Source organism: Moschus berezovskii, chromosome 25, assembly GCF_049115385.1.
Source record: "Moschus berezovskii isolate FMDL1 chromosome 25, NW_MosBer_1.0, whole genome shotgun sequence".
Taxonomy (NCBI): Eukaryota; Metazoa; Chordata; class Mammalia; order Artiodactyla; family Moschidae; genus Moschus; species Moschus berezovskii.
Genome location: NC_142484.1, coordinates 47,934,786 through 47,955,430, shown reverse-complemented (window position 1 = coordinate 47,955,430; position 20,645 = coordinate 47,934,786). Strand labels below are relative to the sequence as shown.

At 47.6% G+C, this 20,645-nt stretch overlaps 2 protein-coding genes and 1 pseudogene across 8 annotated transcripts in view; 1 reads left to right on the top strand and 2 right to left on the bottom strand.

The window, feature by feature from the left end:
- LOC129557789 (liprin-alpha-1-like) overlaps window positions 1-20,645 on the top strand; it is a 263,237-nt gene that overhangs the window by 49,602 nt on the left and 192,990 nt on the right. The window lies entirely within an intron of this gene.
- Window positions 1-20,645, bottom strand: part of LOC129557793 (ferroxidase HEPHL1-like) — a 178,635-nt pseudogene that overhangs the window by 15,669 nt on the left and 142,321 nt on the right. The gene's annotated exons all lie outside the window — the stretch shown is intronic.
- The window catches only part of LOC148773922 (uncharacterized), a 39,874-nt gene that overhangs the window by 15,669 nt on the left and 3,560 nt on the right, over window positions 1-20,645 (bottom strand). The window lies entirely within an intron of this gene.

The following is a 20,645-nucleotide window of genomic DNA, read 5'->3' as shown; positions in this document are numbered from 1 at the left end:
GGACTATACAGTCCACGGAATTCTCCAGGCCAGAATACTGGAGTGGCTAACCTTTCCCTTCTACAGGGGCTCTTTCCAACCCAGGGATTGAACCCAGGTCTCCTGCATTGCAGGCAGATTCTTTACCAGCTGAGCCACCAGGGAAGCCCAAGTTAGAAAAAGAAAAACAAATATCATCTATTGTGGAATCTAGAAAAATGGTACCGATGAACCTGCTTGCAGGGCATGAATAAAATGCAAACATAGGAAAGACTTGTGGACGCAGCCAGGGAGGGGAGGGTGGGACAAACTGAGAGAGCTGCACTGAAGCATGTACATTACCGTAGGTAATGACCGTGGCATATAATTACTCTGGGGAAAGCAGAGAGCTAATGGGAAGCTTCTGGATAAAACGGGGAGCTCAGCACAGAGCTCTGTGACGACCTAGAGGGCTGGGACGGGGTGGGGTGTGCGGAGGTTCAAGAGAGAAGGGACGTGCGTGTTCTTGTGGCTGGTTCACATCGTTGTATGGCAGAAGCATACACAGCATTCTAAAGCAATTGTCCTCCAACTAAAAATGTTTTAAATAATTTTTAAATGCTTCCATTTTAAATTTTCTTTTACTGTTTTTAGTGTTTCCTCTTTTGTCCCTAATTCTCAGGTTGATACAGAAAATAGATCTATCTCTTGGATAAAATCAGTATTAGGATGATTTTTGACATTTATATTCAAAATATATTATTACAGAGAAAACTGGTTATACACTTTTTCCTGCTGATTTATGTACTTTGAAAATATCCTTTGTTTGATCCAAGACAGTAAAATGCAGAAATAAAGGTTAACACTATGTCTAGTCAAAACAATGAACAGATCTGGTAGCCATGGGTCAACATCCCACATAGTGATTGCCCCTCTTTGCATGAGGCGTGCATTCTCAAGCTGGCCTATTTCATTCTTTTAGATTACTGCCTGCACTTGATGGGCATTTGAGTTTGTGTGCCGTGTCCCTTGCTTTAATCCGTCACAACATGTCCACAGCTAATGACTGAAGTTGAGTCTTGGCTCTCTCAAAGAGACAGAGCTGTGTCCAGGCATTTCTGCATAATTTCTGACTATCCCGACTCTTCTATATCTGCAGAAAAAGCAGAAGTGACAAGTGGAGGGCAAGAAACGCCTGATGACATTGTTTGAGCCTCTGGATCAAGCCGGATCTGAAGCCGGGAGCTGCTTGCACTTTCCAGTTCCATGAACCATTATATTTCCTTTTGGAGCAGGTTCATTTAAGGTAGATTTTGGCCACTTAAGCCAAAAATTTGTACCTCCAAAAATTAGACCAGACAAGCTGCAGAGTGAATGTGGTCCCTCATATTACCGAAAGGACAGAGATGTGGCTGCACTTGGAGGTGACACAAAAACAGGGGTGGGAAAAGCCACTTTCTCCAAAACTAATACTGGAGGGTTAACTTAGAAAGGGAAAAGGTTGTCTAGGAATTGGCAACGCTGAGACATTGCCCTGGCAAGTAGTAAGCCAGATTACACTGTAATGGTATAACCTGAGATGCAGTGGGATTGCCTGGGAGAAGAGGAGATGGTGGCAAGGAACTTGCGGTCATGATGAGGAGCCTTGTCCTTCACCAGGGTCATGTGCCTGTCAACCTCCTAATTGGCACCTCAATTTAGAAGCCAGGAACACTGCTTTCACATGCTAGCACCTTTAGGAAACAAACACACCGGCTGGTGCTGTCCATTCCCACCATCCTGAGAGATGGAAAGTTTTGGAAGAGAGGAAGTGAGAGTATTATGGATTATGGGGAATTTCCTGGAGAGGCCAGGCTTGAAGTGGACACTTAAATGAGGGTTCCTGGAAACAGAGTCTTCAAGGGGCCTTCTGGCCCGTATCTGCCACAGTCCAGCTCTCATCCTGACCTCTGCAGACAAACTTCTCCCTCTACAGTGTTGCCTGTGGGGTGTCAGTGAGATGTGCCCTACTCTTCAGTGGGGTCCAGAAATAGTCATCTGCTCAGAAGCTCTCTGATGCCCCCAGAAGGCCATCCCAGCCTTTAGCTAAGGCCTCCTGGGGACAGGGACCTCCCAGGTGAAGGTCTGTCCTCCCAAGCAGCCACAGCCAGCTTCCCCAGCTCAGTCCAGCCAGCCTTTTCCAAGTCCTTTCTGACTCAATCCAGCTTGCCCTGCTTTGCACTAGGCTAGGAACCAAGATGACCTCTGATCTTGGGCATCCTTGTATGAAACTAGGACTCCAGGTCGAGGTTCTCTGCCCCCGGGATACCTGATTAAACTTGGTGCAACCTGAATGCCACAGCCTTGTGGAAGTCCAGACCCCCTCCCCAAGATTACCCTCTATTCCTTTGGCCCGTTTTCTCCCTCTCCAACCGCCCTCCCCAACTGGGAGTCCCACACAGGTTCAGCAGCAGGTACTGTCGTACTGAATGTCCTCCTTGGCAGTTGACGGAGGCCAGGCAAGGGGAATGAGGAAAATGGGCTAAGGTGGTCAAAAGGTAAAAACATCCAGATATACGTTCTGGGAAGTAATATAGAATACAGTGACTACAGACAACCACACAATATTGTATATTTGAAAGATAAGCAAGTAGATTTTTAAAATCCTCATCATGAGAAATAAATAACTATGTAAGACGATGATATTAACAAAATTTACCACCATGATCATTTTGCAATACGTACATACATCAATTCATTATGCTGCATACCTGAAACCTATACGATGTTGCATGTCAATTACAGCTCAGTAAAACTGGGGGGAAAAGACATATAAAATACAGTATCACCATAAAAACCTTACTGAAATATCACACTGTCAACATTCTGCTACAGGCCCTCCGTTTATCTATATGTGTAATACATACATTTTTTCCCCTGAACCTCTTGAGTAAGTTGCTGAGATTATGACCCTTTCCTCTGAATAGTTTGTATCTTCACAGACAAGATGTTCTCTTACATTGTGTGCATCCGTGTGTGCTAAGGTGCTTCAGTCATGTTTGACTCTTCACATCCCTATGGACTGTGGAGCCTGCCAGGCTCCTCTGTCCATGGGATTCTCTAGGAAAAGAATACTGGAGTGGGCTGCCATGCCCTCCTCCAGGGGATCTTCCCCACCCAGGGATGGAACCAGCGTCTCTTACATCTCCTGCACTCGCAGGCAGGTTCTTTGCCACCAGCTCCACGTGGAACATTACCCAGTGCAAGTACCAAATGGAAACACACCAACAGAAAAGCCGCACACAGCACTGCTGTGTAAGTTCAGGCCACCTGAGCTGGCCTCTGTGGCAATCTTCCCTGCACTCAGGACCCAACCCTGCACCAGACACTGTGCGTTTAGACGCCACATCTCCCCAGTCACTTCATCCTGGTTCCATAGCCCTCCTCTGTCGATGAAGACCCTAACGTGTGTGAAAAGCTCAGGCCCCCCATTCTGTGCGACACGCCTTCATGTGTTTGTTCGCAGGGATCCCAGGAAAGGGTTGTGGGCCCTCCACAGGACACTCCTGGAGATACCTATGACAGCTTCCCCATGACAGGTGATGTCACCTATGATAGTCACTTGGTCAAGGTGCCATTCCCCAGGGCTCTGCTGTAAAAGTGCCTTTTTCCTGAGAAATAAGTGATTTATGGGGGATGCTCCTAGACTGTATAAGTATTCTGTTCCCCAAATAACTTCTACTCAGTGGTGAATCAAATACTTCCACTGTGACTGCAACATGAAGGTTTTCCACCTTGATCCTTCCCTCTAATTTATTAGTGGCATTTTACTATAAAAAGGAGCTTCCCCTTTCCCCTCCCTCATGTTTTAAGCACCAACATAATCAACATAGACTCATGTAGTCTTGTTTTTCAATATTTTATAATCCGTTACTTTTATTTCTTTTGAGGCTTAAATTGTTCCAAACTAGCTCCTGTACCTAATGTGCTTCCCGGGGTTTTGAGCACTTCTGTACTCCCTGGCACAAGCTGTTCTGGGCTTACCTTGTGCTTTGCCTGCCCCAGCCCTGCAACTGGCCGTTTCTCCAAGGAGCCCTCCATTCCTTTCAGTAGGTGATAAAATTTTAAACCAAGATTTGGATGCTTGCTGTGCTCATTGTTTCTGGGGTGTCATAGCTCCCAAGCCCTTACAACAGACCTAGCTAAGAAACTGACTTGTGAGTGTGTGTGTAAGAGAGAGAGTTTGTGCTGAGATTTTTAATTCTGATCCAACATCACTAGGCCCTTCCTTGCTTTCCTCTATTCCATATTTGTATCCGCTTCCTTTCATTTAGACCCTTAGCCCCCAATACATCAACATAGTTACTCATTTGCTCAATCCTGATAATTCACAGACAATAACTTCAGAACTTTTAAAGCAACAGCATCTGATTTTCACTTTGGATTCTATGTCAATATTGCCCGTTCGGGGTTAAGAACCAAAGTAGAGACAAGACAGGGATCTAATGCAATAGTCCAGGTGACAGAGTGTGAACAGACATCTGCCTGAAGTCCCTCCCACCACCTCTAGGTCCTAGCTTGGTCCAAGCCAAAGGATTTGCTTCCATGAAATGATCAACACAAAATGTAGATGAAGGTAAAAAGGGAAACCAATGCAAACATGTCTGCTATAAAACAACTTGGATATTAAAAAAAAAAGTGTTCTGCAAAATCACTGAAATAACAGAGCTGATAAAACATACAGGATTGAGGCACGTCACTCAAATTGTTTGCAGATTGTATACCTAGAGCAGCAACCAAACAGCAACAATCCTGATAAAAACACATTCACTAGTGTGATAAAGGGGTGTATAAGGAAGGCTGCTGAGTTATGCACCCAAGTACAAAATCAAAAGACCACATAGAACCACCCGAGAACACTTCTAAAACAGGGCACGTGACCAAATGGAGCCAAGGGGAGCGAGGGGTGAGCGGGCACCGTGTGTGCCATACTCCTCTGAAGCTTCCTGCATCCCAGTCTTCTTCCTTGGTGGCACAAATCATTCACGTGCTAGAGAAGCGGCATATGAACGAACGCGACTCCCATACTTTGCTGGTATTCCCTGTGTCTGACCCCATATAAGCTACTTCCCATCACAGAATCACCGAGAGGAACAAATGTCATTTACTAAACAGGATGATGAGACAGGAATTAGATGCTCTCACTCAACTGAATAAAAGAATCTGGTTATCATCTAGTGTCGTTTGTCAGATGAGGGAAAAGTTCAGAGCTGTTAGACAACTTCCAGAGGCAGAGAGTGAACACCTGTGTCGGTTCCAGGGAACGGCCTTCCTCTTTCCCCAGCAAGATGACAACCTGAGAAGCAGTGATCACGGAAGAGACGGCAGATGCGGGTGGAGTGAAGAAGGACCGGCGCTGTGGGACGCAAGGCCAGCCAGTAACACAGCAAGAGCAGGAGAAGGGCCCACCTCAGTCTCCCCAGCAGCCTGGTCCTGAGCTCCAGGCCCACGTGCCCAAGGAAAGTGTCATTGAAAAGCTCAGCACCGGACTTGCTGGCGGCACAGCTGACAGGAATCCACCTGCAATGCAGGGGACATGGGTTCGATCCAAGGTCTGGGAAGACTCCACAAGCTGCGGAGCAACTAAGTCTGTGCGCCACAACTACTGAGCCTGTGTTCTGCGACAAGAGGAGACACCACCACAAGAAGCCCACACTGCAGCCAAGAGCGGCCCCCGCTTGCTGCACCTAGAAAGCCACAGGCAGCGACAGAGACCCAGTCAGTGCGACCGAAAATAAGTGTTTTAAAAAAGGCCACAGGGCCAAGAGGAGCAATGGCTGGTACGTGAAGACCTAACACAAAGCACCTAAAGTACTTCGTGTGGAGTCCGATTTGTGGCAGAAAGATTGTTGGCAGGGTGAAGGGGGCCAGCCGAGAGGAAGTTCCCCACTAGCGATGGAGGCTGGGCCCACGGAGGGAAGAAAGGGCCAGATCAGACAAACTGCATCACCAGGAACATCACAGTAGGAAGGACATGTGAGAGCCAGGCACGGATCCCTGCATCAGCCCCAGCTGGGTCCCACCTCCTCCACGGGCAGCGTGGGCTCGGTTTCTGCCTTGTGAGAGGGCAGTGGGGATACCAGACACCGTGCCAAAATGAACCGGATAAATGGCTACTGCCCCCAAAGCGGGGGAAGGGGCCTTAAGAAAACACATTTAAGGAACAGCTCATTTAAGGCCAGTCAGTTCAGTTCAGTTTAGTCGCTCAGTCGTGTCCGACTCTCCGCGACCCCATGAATCACAGCACGCCAGGCCTCCCTGTACATCACCAACTCCCGGAGTTCAAGGGGCAAGTTAATAGATCCTTCTAAGTATAAAAAGGGCTAGAAGAAAATTATTGTACAACTGGTCCTCACTGACACAGAGGCCAAAACTGTGTGAACACGGAAGTCCACTTCGGTGTGGAGAAGGGATTTTAGTCTAAAGGGAAGAAATCAGGTTCTAAACTATTTCCTGAATATGGCTTTAAGGTCCCATTATAGCCAACACTCATTAGGTTTTCTCCTTTACTTGCTAGCAAATTACGGAACCTCTCTGAACCTAATTTTTCTCATCTGCAAAACCTCACAGAATTCCTATAAGGATTAAATGAAATGTATGCCACAGTGCAAGCAGACAGTAAGAACACAATAAATGGTGGCTGTTTTTATTTCTATGTACTAGGCACCACGGTAAGCACTGGAAAGACAAAGATGTATGGGTCATTTATATGTCATATCCTGTCTTATTTTCTTCAGTACCTTTATAATGACTTGAATTTCATGGCCCTGACTGGTTTCCTTGTCTTATCTTCTGTAAATCTCAGAGTACATGCATTGTGAAAGCATGCCTTGGAAAGCTGCGATCTGAGATTTAATGGGGTCATGGCTTGAAACTAGCCTCAACTTTGTTAAGTCCTTTGGTATCGCCCCTCCCTCAAAGACACCTCTTAAAAGCGGGATTTTATAGTTTCTGCAACAAAGCAAGCCCACTGTGTCAGAGAAGGCCTTGAGTGTCTAAATGTGGTACGAATCAATGATCAGCGACTCCAGGAAAATGAGAAGAACAGAGACTGCTACCATTATTTAGTCAGCTGGTCAAGCGGTGGCCAGTTCTTTGCAGACACAAAGACATTCTGAACTGACCATGGAGGATTTCATGGACAGATGCAGATGCTGAAGCAGCAAATGTTCTTCTCAAGGAACCTCAGAAAAGACAGGGACTTCCCTGGCAGTCCCATGGTTAAGATGCCACGCTCCCAATCAGGGGCACGGACTCCATCCCTAGTTGGGGAACGGAGATCCCACATGCCGCACAGTGCGGCCAAAAAACGAAAAGAAGACAGACATCTTAGTTTCTCTGAGTTGGGTATTTAAGGCCACACACAGAGCCTTCGTGCCAGCAGCCTTGTGCCAAGGACCTTGTTCTCCCCAAGGGCAGTTCTTTCTGTTTCTCTTTGGCACAGCTGTGCTCCGTAACATACTCAGACCTCGATGGTATTGAGCTCAACCCCAAACGCATTTATCGGGCACGGGACCACAGAGGACTCAGAGACAAAGAAAGCATGGACTCTGTCCTTGAAGAGATTACAGTCCAGTGGAGGAGGCCAAGAATATGAACCACTGATGATAACAGACAAAAAGACTGCATGAAGGCTGAGCCATGGCAGATAATCATACTCGAAGGGAGGAAAGGAGAAAACCCAGGCTGCGAAAAAGCACGAGAAGGCTCAGAGTCTTTGATGATTTATTTTAAAGTATCCATTTATCTATTTACTTGGCAGCACCTGGTGCGTCACGTGGCATCTTTAGCTGTGGCATGCAGACTCAGGGGCAACATGTGAGATCTAAGTCCCTGACCAGGGATCAAACCCACACGCCCCACGCTGGGAGCAGTGTTAGCTACCGGACCACCAGGGAAGCCCCAGGCTAGGTCTCTGAAGTTCACCACGTGTTACACAGGGGAGCAGACCACTGTGCCTGGAACAGAGTTCAGCTGGGGATCAGATAAAGGACACCATGGGGGGACATGCTGGGAAGTCTAGACTTGATGCTATGATAATCACCAGGAGGTCTGGCAGGATGGGTGGTGGGAGGTGTGCTGTGTTTTATTAATAAGACCCTTGGGGCTGTAATTCACACACAGATGGTCTTGATGTCCCGCTGAAGCTGCAGGGCTAAATTGAGGATGGGGCTGGCTGTGACTCAGCAGAACAGGCACCCTCCCCAGCAAGGGGTGAGGAAGATGGTCTCACGAGTGGGAAGATGGTCCCAAGAGTGGGGAACAGGGTCGAGACCCAGAACAAACTAGCAGCTTCTATGCTGGGTACAAGCTCGCTCTGAGCTCAGTGTGCCGCTCCGGCAGAGTACACAGCGATGTCTGAGAACTCAGGCTGCAGAACCAAAGCTGCACTCCAGCCCTGCCCCGTGCGCCCCTGAGTGTGTTAACCGGCCCCTCACTGGAAAAGACTCTGATGCTGGGAAAGGTTGGGGGCAGGAGGAGAAGGGGACGACCGAGAATCAGATGGCTGGATGGCATCACCGACTCTGTGGACATGAGTTTGAGTGAACTCCGGGAGTTGGTGATGGACAGGGAGGCCTGGCGTGCTGTGATTCATCAGGTCGCGGAGAGTCGGACACGACTGAGCAACTGAACTGAACTGAGCTGAACTGACGGCAGGTCCTCATCTGGCAGCGTCATAGAGTGCTGGAGGGCGCCGAGCAGCTAACCCCGACTGAACAGCTACTGGGTCCCAGACACAGCTCCAGGGCCCACGGTGTGCACACAAGTCATTCCCACCACCCTGTGAGGGAGGTTCGCCGGAGTCACCCCATTTACTGAGGAGAAGACCAGGGCACGGAGAAACTGCGGAATTCGCCCCACGTCTCACAGGAAACGCGTCTGGGCTGTGCCGGGACCGGAGCCCACGGAGTCTCTCTCCAAATGCAGATCTTAACGAATATTCCAAAGCCTCCCCAAAGTGAAAATACAGAACTTTTTGGAAGAATTTCTGCTGAGAAAAGTATCACGCTATAAGGACCAAGCTCACAGGTGGTGTCAATACACAGTGGCTTCATGTAACAAAGGACTGTTATCAAAAATACGTAAAGATATCCTTAGATACAGAAGATGTGGTATAAATATATGCAATGAACTATTGCTCAGCCATAAAAAAAGAATGAAACAATGTCATCTGCAGCAACATGGATGGACCTAGACATCATCACACTACATGAAGTAAATCGGACAAAGACAAATGTAACACTAACATGTGAAATATAAAACAGTGACACAGACGACTTATTTACAAAACAGAAACAGACCCGCAGACAGAAAACAAATGAATGGTTACCAGAGAAAAAGTCAAGATGGGGTGAGGAGGATAAATTTAGGAGTTTGGGATGAGCAGATTCGGGTTGGGAAGATCCCCTGGAGAGTGACAGTGAAAGTCGCTCATCGTGTCTGACTCTTTGCAAGCCCATGCACTATACAGTCCATGGAATTCTCCAGGCCAGAATACTGGAACCGGTATAGAAGGACGGGTAGCCATTCCGTTCTCCAGGGGATCTTCCCAACATAGGAATCGAACCCAGGTCTCCCACATTGCAGGCGGATTCTTTACCAGCTGAGCCACAAGGGAAGCCCAAGAACACTGGAATGGGTAGCCTATCCCTTCTCCAGCGGATCTTCCCAACCCAGGAATCGAACCAGGGTCTCCTCCATTGCAGGCGGATTCTTTACCAACTGAGTTGCGAGGGAAGAAGGGAATGGCTACCCACTCCAGTATTCTGGCCTGGAGAATTCCATGGCCTGTATAGTCCATGGGGTCACAGAGTCAGACACGACTGAGCGACTTTCACTTTCACATATAAACTGCTGCTGCTGCTGCTAAGTCACTTCAGTCGTGTCCGACTCTGTGTGACCCCACAGACGGAAGCCCACCAGGCTCCCCCGTCCCTGGGATTCTCCAGGCAAGAACACTGGAGTGGGTTGCCATTTCCTTCTCCACACATATAAACTACTATATATCAAATAGGTAAACAACAAGGTCCTCCTGTATATTCAATATCTTAAAATAACCTATAATAGAAAAGAATTTGAAAAATGTATATACATATGGCTGAATCACTTTACTGTAGACCAGAAACACCACACTATAAATCAAATAATACTTCAGTTAAAATATTTATATACACACTAAGAATTCTTAAAACTCAACAATAAGGAACAACTCAAAAAATGGGCCAAAGACCTTAACAGACCCCTCCCGCAAGAAGATATGCAGATAGAAAGTAAGCATATGATACGATGTTCCATATCATACGTCATCAGAGAAACAAACACTGAAACAGCACGGTGCCAGTGCACACCATTCGCACGGCCACAGCCTGGAACACAGACAACACGGAAAGCTGGTGAGGGCTGGCGCCACGGGCACGCTCGTCAGGCGCCGGTCAGAGCGCAGAAGAGCACAGTCACTCTGGAAACCAGTTTGGCCACTTTGTACAGAGCCAAACATACTGTACAGCAACCATGCTCCTTGGTATTTACCCAAAGGACCTGAAAACTGATGTCCACACAGAAACTCACATGAGGATGTTCATTATAGCTTTGTTTGTAACTGCCAAGACTCAGAATCGACTAAGATGTCCTTCAGCAGGTGACTGCATAAATAAACAGTGCTATGTCCAAACGATGGAATGTTATTCAGTGTTAAAAAGAAATGGCTATCAAGCCATGAGAAGACATGAGAAACCCTGACTGCATATCGCTGAGTGAGAGAAGCCGGTCTGAACATGCTACATAGACTGTGATTCCAAGTCTACGACACTGAGGAAAAGACCAGACTAGGGACGGTAAAAAAAAAAGTCAGTGGTTGCCAAGGGTTAGATGGTAGAAGCTGAATAGGCAGAGTACAGAGGAATTTGAGGGCAGTGGAAATACTCCGTGTAATACCATAATGATGGATAGTAACATTACACATTTTTCCAAACCCACAGAATGTGTTATGAGGGAAATGTTGGTAGCAGAGAAGGTTGTGCATGTGTAGGGGCAGGGAGTATATGGCAAATATTTGTACATTCCCCTCAATTTTGCTGCAAAACTAACACTGTTCTGAAAAAGTAAAGTCTTAAGGCTTTCCTGGTGGCTCAGATGGTGGTAAGGTGGCTGCCCACAATGAGGGAGACCAGGGTTCAATCCCTGAGTAGGGAAGATCCCCTAGAGAAGGAAATGGCAACCCACTCCAGTACTCTTGATGGAAAATTCCATGGACAGAAGAGCCTGGTGGGCTACAGTCCAAGGGATTGCAAAGAGTCAGACACAACTGAGTGACTTTACTGTCACTTAAGACTTCCCCGTGGTCCAGTAAAGACTCCACGCTTTCAACGCAGGGGCCACAAGTTCATTCCTGGGTTGGGGAAGTAAGATCTTGCATGCCGGGTGGCACAGCCAAATTTAAAAACTAAATTAAAAATAAAAATACTGATATGTGTGCGTGTGTGTATACACTCAGCAGCTATTAATATCGGACCTCAGGACAGCAGGGGAGGGAAGAGGTTGGGAGCAGCTGCCTCGGTGCAGAGGCGAGAAGCAGCATTTCCCTCCGGACACCAGCCCCACTGGCTGTTCACCCGCAGGGCCCAGGCCAGAGCCTCCTGTCTGAGAGGCTCCTGGGGCCCACCCGGGGCCAGGCTTCAAAGACACCACGGAGCCCAGGGCAGAGCCTCTGAAAGTGGCCAACTTGGGGCCTTTCCCAACTAGCTCCAGCATCTCAGCACAACCGGAGGCATCTGGCGTGCCCGCAGAGCTCCCAGCAGCTCCTGAGAAACGGCGGTGACCCATGTGCCCCACAGGAAGCCCCACAGTGAGTCCAAGACACATGCGACAATCCCCGTCCTCCAAGGACACAGTCGGTGATGCTTAACTGAACCGTGACGGTCCCTGACTAGTCTCTCCACGTCTCCACTCCAGTCGCCGCAAAGTATCTGGGGTGAGATTTTCAAATGCATATCTGACTATGTCATTTATAACAAAAAGCCCTCCAATCACTCTGGATAAACTCCAAAATCCAAATCCCAAGAGGCCCTCCGCGCGCGGAGCCCTTCTCACCTCTCTAACCCACCACTCGCCCTTCCCTCCCGCTCAGCAGGCCCCAAGGACACCGAGCCTCTCTCATTCTCCAAGAAACCACGTCCCTTCTCCCCTCGAAGCCTCACAGGCGCTCACTGAAAACTCGGCCACGTGTCACGTCCTCAGAAGGCCCTCTCCAATGTCCCTGGCTGGGCGACGCTTCTCCAACGGCACTTGTTCCAAAGCACGTATCACAACCAGAAGCCTGCAGTTACTAGGAAAGCATCTTCTCTGCCAGGCTGCAAGCGCCAGGACACGTCTGCCTCCTTCACTGACAGGTTCTGAACGCAGAGCAGCTCTCAGCACCTAAGTGAGGCACGTGAAGGAGGATGTGAGCGAACGGACACCAAGGCGAGAAGGTGAGAAAGAGTCAGATGTAAGACGGGGCGTGAACTCTAGTGCCGGAACCAGAAGGAAACCGGAGGGCGTGTAACAGCCAATTTTAGTCCAGCGTCTTCATGTCACAAGGGCTGAAACTGAGTCAAGGGGGCAGGCCTTCTGGTCACTTACGCGCCCACAGCTGCTCCTTTCTGGTAAGCAAGAAGTGCTGAAAGGGGGTTCCCTCAGTTCTTCTGTGATCAGTCATGCTCCACTCTTTGCAGCTCCCTGGACTGTAGCCCAGGCTCCTCTATCCATGGAATTTTCCACACAAGAATCCTGGAGTGAGATGGCACTTCCTACTCCAGGGGATCTTCCCAACCTAGGATCGAACCCATGTCTCTTGTGTCTCCTGCACCAGCAGAATTCTTTACCACTAGTGCCAGTTGGGAAGCCCCTCAGCTGTTCAAAGTGTATCATTTCTCTATTCTGGAATTCACTTCAGTTCAGTTCAGTATCTCAGTCGTGCCGACTCTTTGCGACCCCATGAATCACAGCACGCCAGGCCTCCCTGTCCATCAAAAATCCCGGAGTTCACTCAAACTCATGTCCATCGAGTCGGTGATGCCATCCAGTCATCTCATTCTCTGTCGTCTCTGTCTCCTCCCACCCCCAATCCCTCCCAGAATCAGAGCCTTTTCCAGTGAGTCAACTCGTTGCATGAGGTGGCCAAAGTATTGGAGTTTCAGCTTTAGCATCAGTCCTTCCAATGAACACCCAGGATTGATCTCCTTCAGAATGGACTGGTTGGCTCTCCTTGCAGTCAAGAGTCTTCTCCAGCACCACAGTTCAAAAGCATCAATTCTTCGGCAAACAGCTTTCTTCACAGTCCAACTCTCACATCCATACATGACCACAGGAAAAACCATAGCCTTGACTAGACGGACCTTGGTTGGCAAAGGAATGTCTCTGCTTTTTAATATACTATCAAGGTTGGTCATAACTTTCCTTCCAAGGAGTAAGCGTCTTTTAATTTCATCGCTGCAATCAGCATCTGCAGTGATTTTGGAGCCCCAAAAAATAAAGTCTGACACTGTTTCCACTGTTTCCCCATCTATTTCCCATGAAGGGATGGGACCAGATGCCATGATCTTTGTTTTCTGAATGTTGAGCTTCAAGCCAACCTTTTCACTCTCCTCTTTCACTTTCATCAAGAGGCTTTTGAGTTCTTCTTCACTTTCTGCCATAAGGGTGGTGTCATCTGCATATCTGAGGTGATTGATATTTCTCCCAGCAATCTCGATTCCAGCTTGTGCTTCTTCCAGCCAAGCGTTCCTCATGATGTACTCTGCATATAAGTTAAATAAGCAGGGTGACAATATACAACCTTGACGTACTCCTTTTCCTATTTGGAACCAGTCTGTTGTTCCATGTCCAGTTCTGCTGTTGCTTCCTGACCTGCATACAGGTTTCTCAAGAGGCAGGTCAGGTGGTCTGGGATTCCCATCTCTTTCGGAATTTTCCACAGTTTATTGTGGTCCACACAGTCAAAGGCTTTGGCATAGTCAATGAAGCAGAAATAGATGTTTTTCTGTTACCTACCTTCTTAATCTCATTCTCTCGTATGTTCGATAGTGCTTCCAGAAGCTACTGACTTGGCGCATCACCGTGCAATGAATGAGGAGCAGGCCGTGGTCAGTGGTCTGCAAACGAGCCGGACATCAGGAAGACTTGCAACACTGGGAGCCAATGCCACTCTTCTTTCCAAACTTTTGTTTTCTAAACTTATTTTTTCATAAAATATAGGTTAACATGTAATGGGCTTATATTTTAAATTAATGAATATTTTAAAAATCTCTCAGTTTTAATTGCTAATGCAATACTGATGGATATAACCTACAAACAAAGGCTCTTTGGAAATCCTCAATAAAATTTAGTAAGAGTATAAAATATAAAAGTGTCTTAAAACCAAAAAGTTTGAGAACCGCTACCCTAGAAAAACACATTTTGCATGAGGAAGCACATCCAAGGATGCTCACTGAACCACTATTTGCAGCAGAAAAAAAGTGGAATGAACCTACATGTCCGTTAACAGAAAGGTTAAATGAACTAAGGTATAGTCATACAATGGAAAATTACAGGCAACTAAAAAGAATGAGGCAGACCGACACATAGACACCAAAATATCTCTGGGACACATTATAAACAAATGAGGAAATGTTAATACATGACATATTTGGTTACAAATTTAACTCAGGTTTTTCCATAGGAACATCGAGCAGTGAAAAGGATACACAGTAAACAGTAATAGAAGTTACCTCTAGGAAAGAGACCAAGATTGGGGTATGCTTTATAAAACAACAACAAAAAATGGCAGGGTATTAATTTCCTCTTGCTCTGAACTTTAACACAAACATATAGACACATGGCAAATTAAACTACCTGGAAAGTCCCCTCCACTGACACAGCAGCAGAATGGTGGGGTATCTACTCAAGAGCGTCTCAGGGCAGACGCACTGCTCCCAGTCTATCTCATCAGCTGATACACTGAGTCCATGGAGAACCTCTTCATCCTTCATACTGAATATTCACCATGTTCTGAGCCTATCTGGAAGCTGTAATTTTCTCAAAGCATTTCCACTTCATTTATCCCAGCCTTAACCGCCCAGCTTCTCTCAATCACAAAGATTGTAGTAATAGCAATAATCAAAATACGAAGTGAGGGACTTCCCTGGTGGTCCAGTGGTTAAGAATCTGCCTTGCAATGCAAGGGACCCAGGTTCAATCCCTGGTTGGGAAACTAAGATCCCACATGACTTGGGGCAACTAAGTCCCCCACCATAAGATACGCCGTAACTAAGACTTGATGCAGCCAAATAAATAAATTAATTAATCAAAAGGCAAAAAACAATGAAATGAAAGTAAATTTAATGAGCCCCCAAATGTAGAAATTTGACAGGTAACTTGACAAATTGCCAGTAATGATCCCCTTCCTATAATTCTGTAGCAATATATTTTGAGGAATTTATCTACTAAAGAGATAACAAGCTGTGCAGGCAAGTCGGTCACTTTGTCTGTTGCTTGTCAATTTCCTGGTTTATTTCTAGATGTAAGGACCTGGGTAAATGAGATACATAAAATCATACACTCTGGAAACCAGGAGCAAGGGGACCCTCTCAACTGCTGGAAGATTCAACAACAAATGATCTTTCCAGAGAGCAACCAGCCATTTAAGTCTAGAATCCTGAAAATGTTCCTACACTTTGTAATTAGATTTATACACAATTTGTTGAAATACTGAGACCTTTAGTTTAGAGGTTTATGTTCAGGAGTGTTCCTCACATTGCTATTTGTGTTCGCGAAAAATTGCAACAAGCTTCAGTTTCCATACACCTTTTCCATGTTTACTTTGGTAGCCAACAAAAGGCAAGTCTGTCAGATTTAAGAATGAGGTAAAATCACCCGAAATGAAGTTTGGTTTTTCAAAAGCAGAAAACAAGTTGTCAGCTATGTATATACAATAAAGAGTTGGGGGAAACACACAAAGCTTTGACAGTGGTTACCTCAGTGTTGTAACAGTGCTGGAATTACTGCTCTGTTCCACATTGCCCATGTTTTCTACAGGAAGTCATATCTTTATAATCAGATAAATATACACATATGTAAACGGCCTTTGAGAAAAAGGAGTGCAAGCTTTCAGTTCAGTTCAGCTCAGTCGCTCAGTCTTGCCCAACTCTTTGCGACCCCACGAATCACAGCATGCCAGGCCAAGCTTTAGAGAGGATGAACTCCCCCCTGTGCTAGTACATACCCTGTGCCCCACGTGTAGCCAGGCTCACCCCAGTGCTTTCTCTCCCAGAAACCAATGTCCCAGCTGCCCCAGGCAGCCCCAAGAGACACGGCTGCGCCGAGCTCACTCAGGCTGCGCCCAGCTCACTCAGCTGGGGCACGGTACTCCCAAACTGCACCCCCGCTCTGGACCAAACTGTGCCCCAGGTAGGGGTTTGAGAAGAAAGCGCTCCAAGGAAGCAACCTGCAGAGGAAGGGTGGGTGTTTGAATGGTTTCTAAAAGGATGTTGCTAATCCAAATCTAGATTCTGCACAGATTTCAAGACACATGTTCAGCTTTTGCTAAGGAAAGGAGTTTCATCTGTTTCGAAATAATAGAGGTTTTCCCCCCACAACTTCATCTTCTTCTCGCATTTTCATTTCTCTTTGGCAAAGAGAAAGGGATTTGAAAACGATTAAATATAGATCTAAGTCACTGAGTTCTTTAACGTCAGGGAACAATGGGCATTGAAACAGAACAAGCTATTGGGGTAAATTCTGTTATATTTTTAAAATCGATCTCATCATGACTCAGTCTTTGCTTGCCATCCATCAGTTCCCATTCTTTGGCCTATTACTGTTACTCCAGTTCTCTCCAATGGCATTACACAGCGTTTTCAAATATATTTGATGGTGATTATTTTTTTAAGACAAACTCTTTCAAGATACACAAAGCCCCATCTTACAGACAACAGAATAACTAACACTCAGGATCCCAAAATGCTAAAATCCTACTGACATCCTTGATGATTCCATTCCTTTACAAACTCCATTGAATGTCTACTATGTATCAAGCTTTGTGCTGCGCGCTAGGGACAGAGTAGTCAACCCCACAGAGGATAATGGTCCCTGACCCCAGTGAACTTAAACAGTATGGTCGGGAGACAGCATTCAACAATCAAGTATGCAAATAATTAACAAATTGGAACTTGGGGTAAGTGCTTAGAAGGAAACACTGTGCTTTGAGAACACATCAGAAAAGTCCGTGGAAACTTGCAACCTTATTCCTGAAAGAAGCGATTTCTTTCTTAAAACAAGGAACACATCAAAATTCCTCTTCCCCTCTTCTGAGTCACATTTAGAGGGAGCCGGAGCTGGAGGGTACACAGGTGCATTGACTTTTACTTGAAATAGTAACTCAGGAATGCAGAACTATCCTGGAGAATGGCTCCATCTTTCTGGGAACTGATACTGGTCTCTTCCCTTTTCCTTTCAATGATGGGAAGGGGGGGCAGCAGTTACAGAGATTTATGTGCCAACAAGCCTGATGTGTAATCGTGGAAAATTAGGAAGAACCCACATGCACATCCCTAGGAAAATGGGTAACTATGGCAAGAACATTTCACCCTATGGAGTATCTCTGTCTGCTAAGTCTCTTAGGTCGTGTCCGACTCTGTGCGACCCCAGAGACGGCAGCCCACCAGGCTCCCCCGTCCCTGGGATTCTCCAGGCAAGAACACTGGAGTGGGTTGCCATTTCCTTCTCCAATGCATGAAAGTGAAAAGTGAAAGTGAGGTTGCTCAGTCGTGTCCGACTCTTCGCAACCCCATGGACTGCAGCCCACCAGACTCCTCCATCCATGGGATTTTCCAGGCAAGAGTACTGGAGTGGGGTGCCATTGCCTTCTCCAATCTCTGTCTGCCTGTCTATTAAAAAACAGTGAGGTGACACTTCAGTACTGACACAGAAGGCTCTCCATACCATACTGAGTGGGAAAGTGCAAACCACCATGACGTGACTCAGTTTGGTTTAAAAAAGTGTCAAAACTTTGATTTAATGTAGAGAAAGGGGACTTTTCAGCTGTACACAGTGTCCACAGTGGTCACCTCTAACACACAGGGAAAGCTTAAGAATCCTTTACCCTGAGAAGGTATGTAGCTACTATCTGAACAATAAAAATACAAAAAAAAAAAAATTAACAAAGAAAAACGTATGTATCAGTAGTCTCTCTGGAAAGCAGGCATCCTTCTGTAAGGGGACCTGGTGTTTTGGCTTAAACTGTGAGTTGAGGATGTGCTGTTTTGGGACCTTTGCCCTGAGACCCTAAGTATTAGCCCATTCTTAGAGACACGCCTGAAAAGAACAATCAGCTGTGCCACCCGCTGCATGCTGAAGGCAGCCTGAACACATTCCCAAAGGTGTGCCTACACTCAGCCACAGAAGAGTGGATGACAGAGCTGCTGACTCAGCTGGAAGAAGCACGAGGGGAGCTGAGCACTAACAGCTCTGCAAGAGACTGCAGCTGCTTGTCCCCCGGCACCCTGGGGCTGGCCAAGCACCGGCCTGGGAATGACAGCAGCAGAGAAGGCTAACCCCGAGAGACCACGTCCCTCGGTCCAGAACCACAGCCACCCACCAGGAGGGGAGCGGGCGAGCAGGCTCCCTGGGCGGACCAGACGCCCTTCCCTGGGGTCTAGTGGTTGCCCCTGCTGCTCATGTGGCCTGGCCAGACCGGGACTGGGCAGCCCACATCCTGGCAGGACACAGGGACTCCGCCCTCCCAGCGTCTCCCAAGGCACCAGGCTGGGGCTCCAGAGTCAAAGCAGACCCCAAGGGAAGACACCTCGGCCTCGGGTCACATAGAGCCCTAGGCCAAGGGCACTGCAGACCTAGCAAAAGACCCCGAGAGCACGAATCCCATTCAGGGTCCGGTCTCTTGAAAAGTAGCATGCTTAGGGAATTAGCTTCTTCAATGCTTGAGATAAATACTCCTGGAATTTCAGAACGTGAAGGCCATGTAGCCCAATTATGCTTGTATTCTACACAGAGCTGTCACTCTATTTCCTAAACTCTCTCTAGATACAGAAATATAGAGAGATAGGCAGATAGTCAGGGTGACGGATGCTGTACCTCTAGAGGCATCTGCAAAGGTGTGTTAGAAATGAGGGTCCTTTTGTAGCACAGAACTCTGACCCCAGCACCTGCCATTTGGCGACAGTCTTGTGTTCTCCAAGCCACACAGAATGACATGCAACCGCCTGAGCCACACAGAGCGAGACTCAGCCGCCTTCCACAGAGCCTTCGACATTTCAAACAGATTCTCCCTTGCCCCAGTGCTCAAAAGTGCTGCAAAAGGAAACGTGAGGGACTTGCAATACATTCTATGCTTGTAAGTCAGGTGGGGCAACTGGTGCCTCCACTCTGACCATATCCTGCAGTACTGTCCTCAGAGCGGGACCTCAGGGAGGGGACCAGGACTGACCTCACCAGGGCAGCCCTTGTGTTATTAAACAACATGGGGACCCCAGCAACAAGGAAGTCTCCCCGTACCAGGGACCCCTCACCTCGAGCTGGTGAATTCCAGGTTGGGACCAGGCCGCTGCAACCTCGATCCTGACCTGGGCTTCTGACCTGGACACGGAGCCCTGGCCTCCCTCCCTGGATGCCCCTCCCTGCCTCAGCCCGGCCGTTCTCCAAGGGCAGACCCAGGAGAGCTCTCTCACATGCTCCTGCATTTCTTTCACCGCATCTTAATTGAGCACTTGTTGTATACAAGACATGATGCAAGGCAAGGGGAGAGAAAACGTAAGAGCTGAAAAAACGCGGGCAGTGCAGACTGCCTCTTCTCTGGCTCCCATCGCACAGTCTTACCAGCCAGAGTCACAGTCAAATTAAACTGTCTTCTGCTGTGCATGAGTTAGTGTGGAATATGGGATTTTTTGTCCCCCTACCCAGCTTACCGTCTAGGGGAGCCAGGCATGCAATGCTTTAGAAGAGCTGAGCAAAGTATCAGGCTTAACCAGACCAGAGGCCTATTTTAATTCTTACCTCGATCCAGCATCAGCAGCTCACTTTGCAAGGGCCTTTAAAACTCTCCAGCCACAACTCAGAAATTAAAGGATTCTCCTAGCAACTCCCTCCAGAATGGCTCTGCTTGTAATTCCGGCTATCACAGGGCAGGCAGGACCAATGAGCAGTGACAACTCCAGGTTGCTGCAAAGGCTGCCAGTGTGCCCTTCACCATGCCCATGGGCACCGCCCCTCTCTGCCCTTCCGCACCGCATCACCTCTGTGATGACCTACAAATGCTGGACGGACAGCTAGGCAGAGTCACTTCTGCTCCCACCTCCCAGAGCGTGCAGGCCCCAGAAGACCAGTTCCACGCACTCTCCTGTACCTCTTCTCTCCTCTCTGAAGTCTGTCTTCTGGCTTTGTCTAATGTCAACCCTGGTCCTGCCTTCCTCCTCTCGAATGTCCTGAAGCTCTCAGTATACAGGAGTCTGCTGACAGCTTCACCCAAGTTCCTGCCACCTGGTGCTCAGAGCTTAACACTGCCCTGTCACTGAATCACACACTGCTGAACCACGCTACCTCCAGCAAGTCTGTTCCCGTGCCCAGCGGGATGGTAAACTCCTACAGGGCAGGGAGAGGACCACACCTTAAATTCCTTC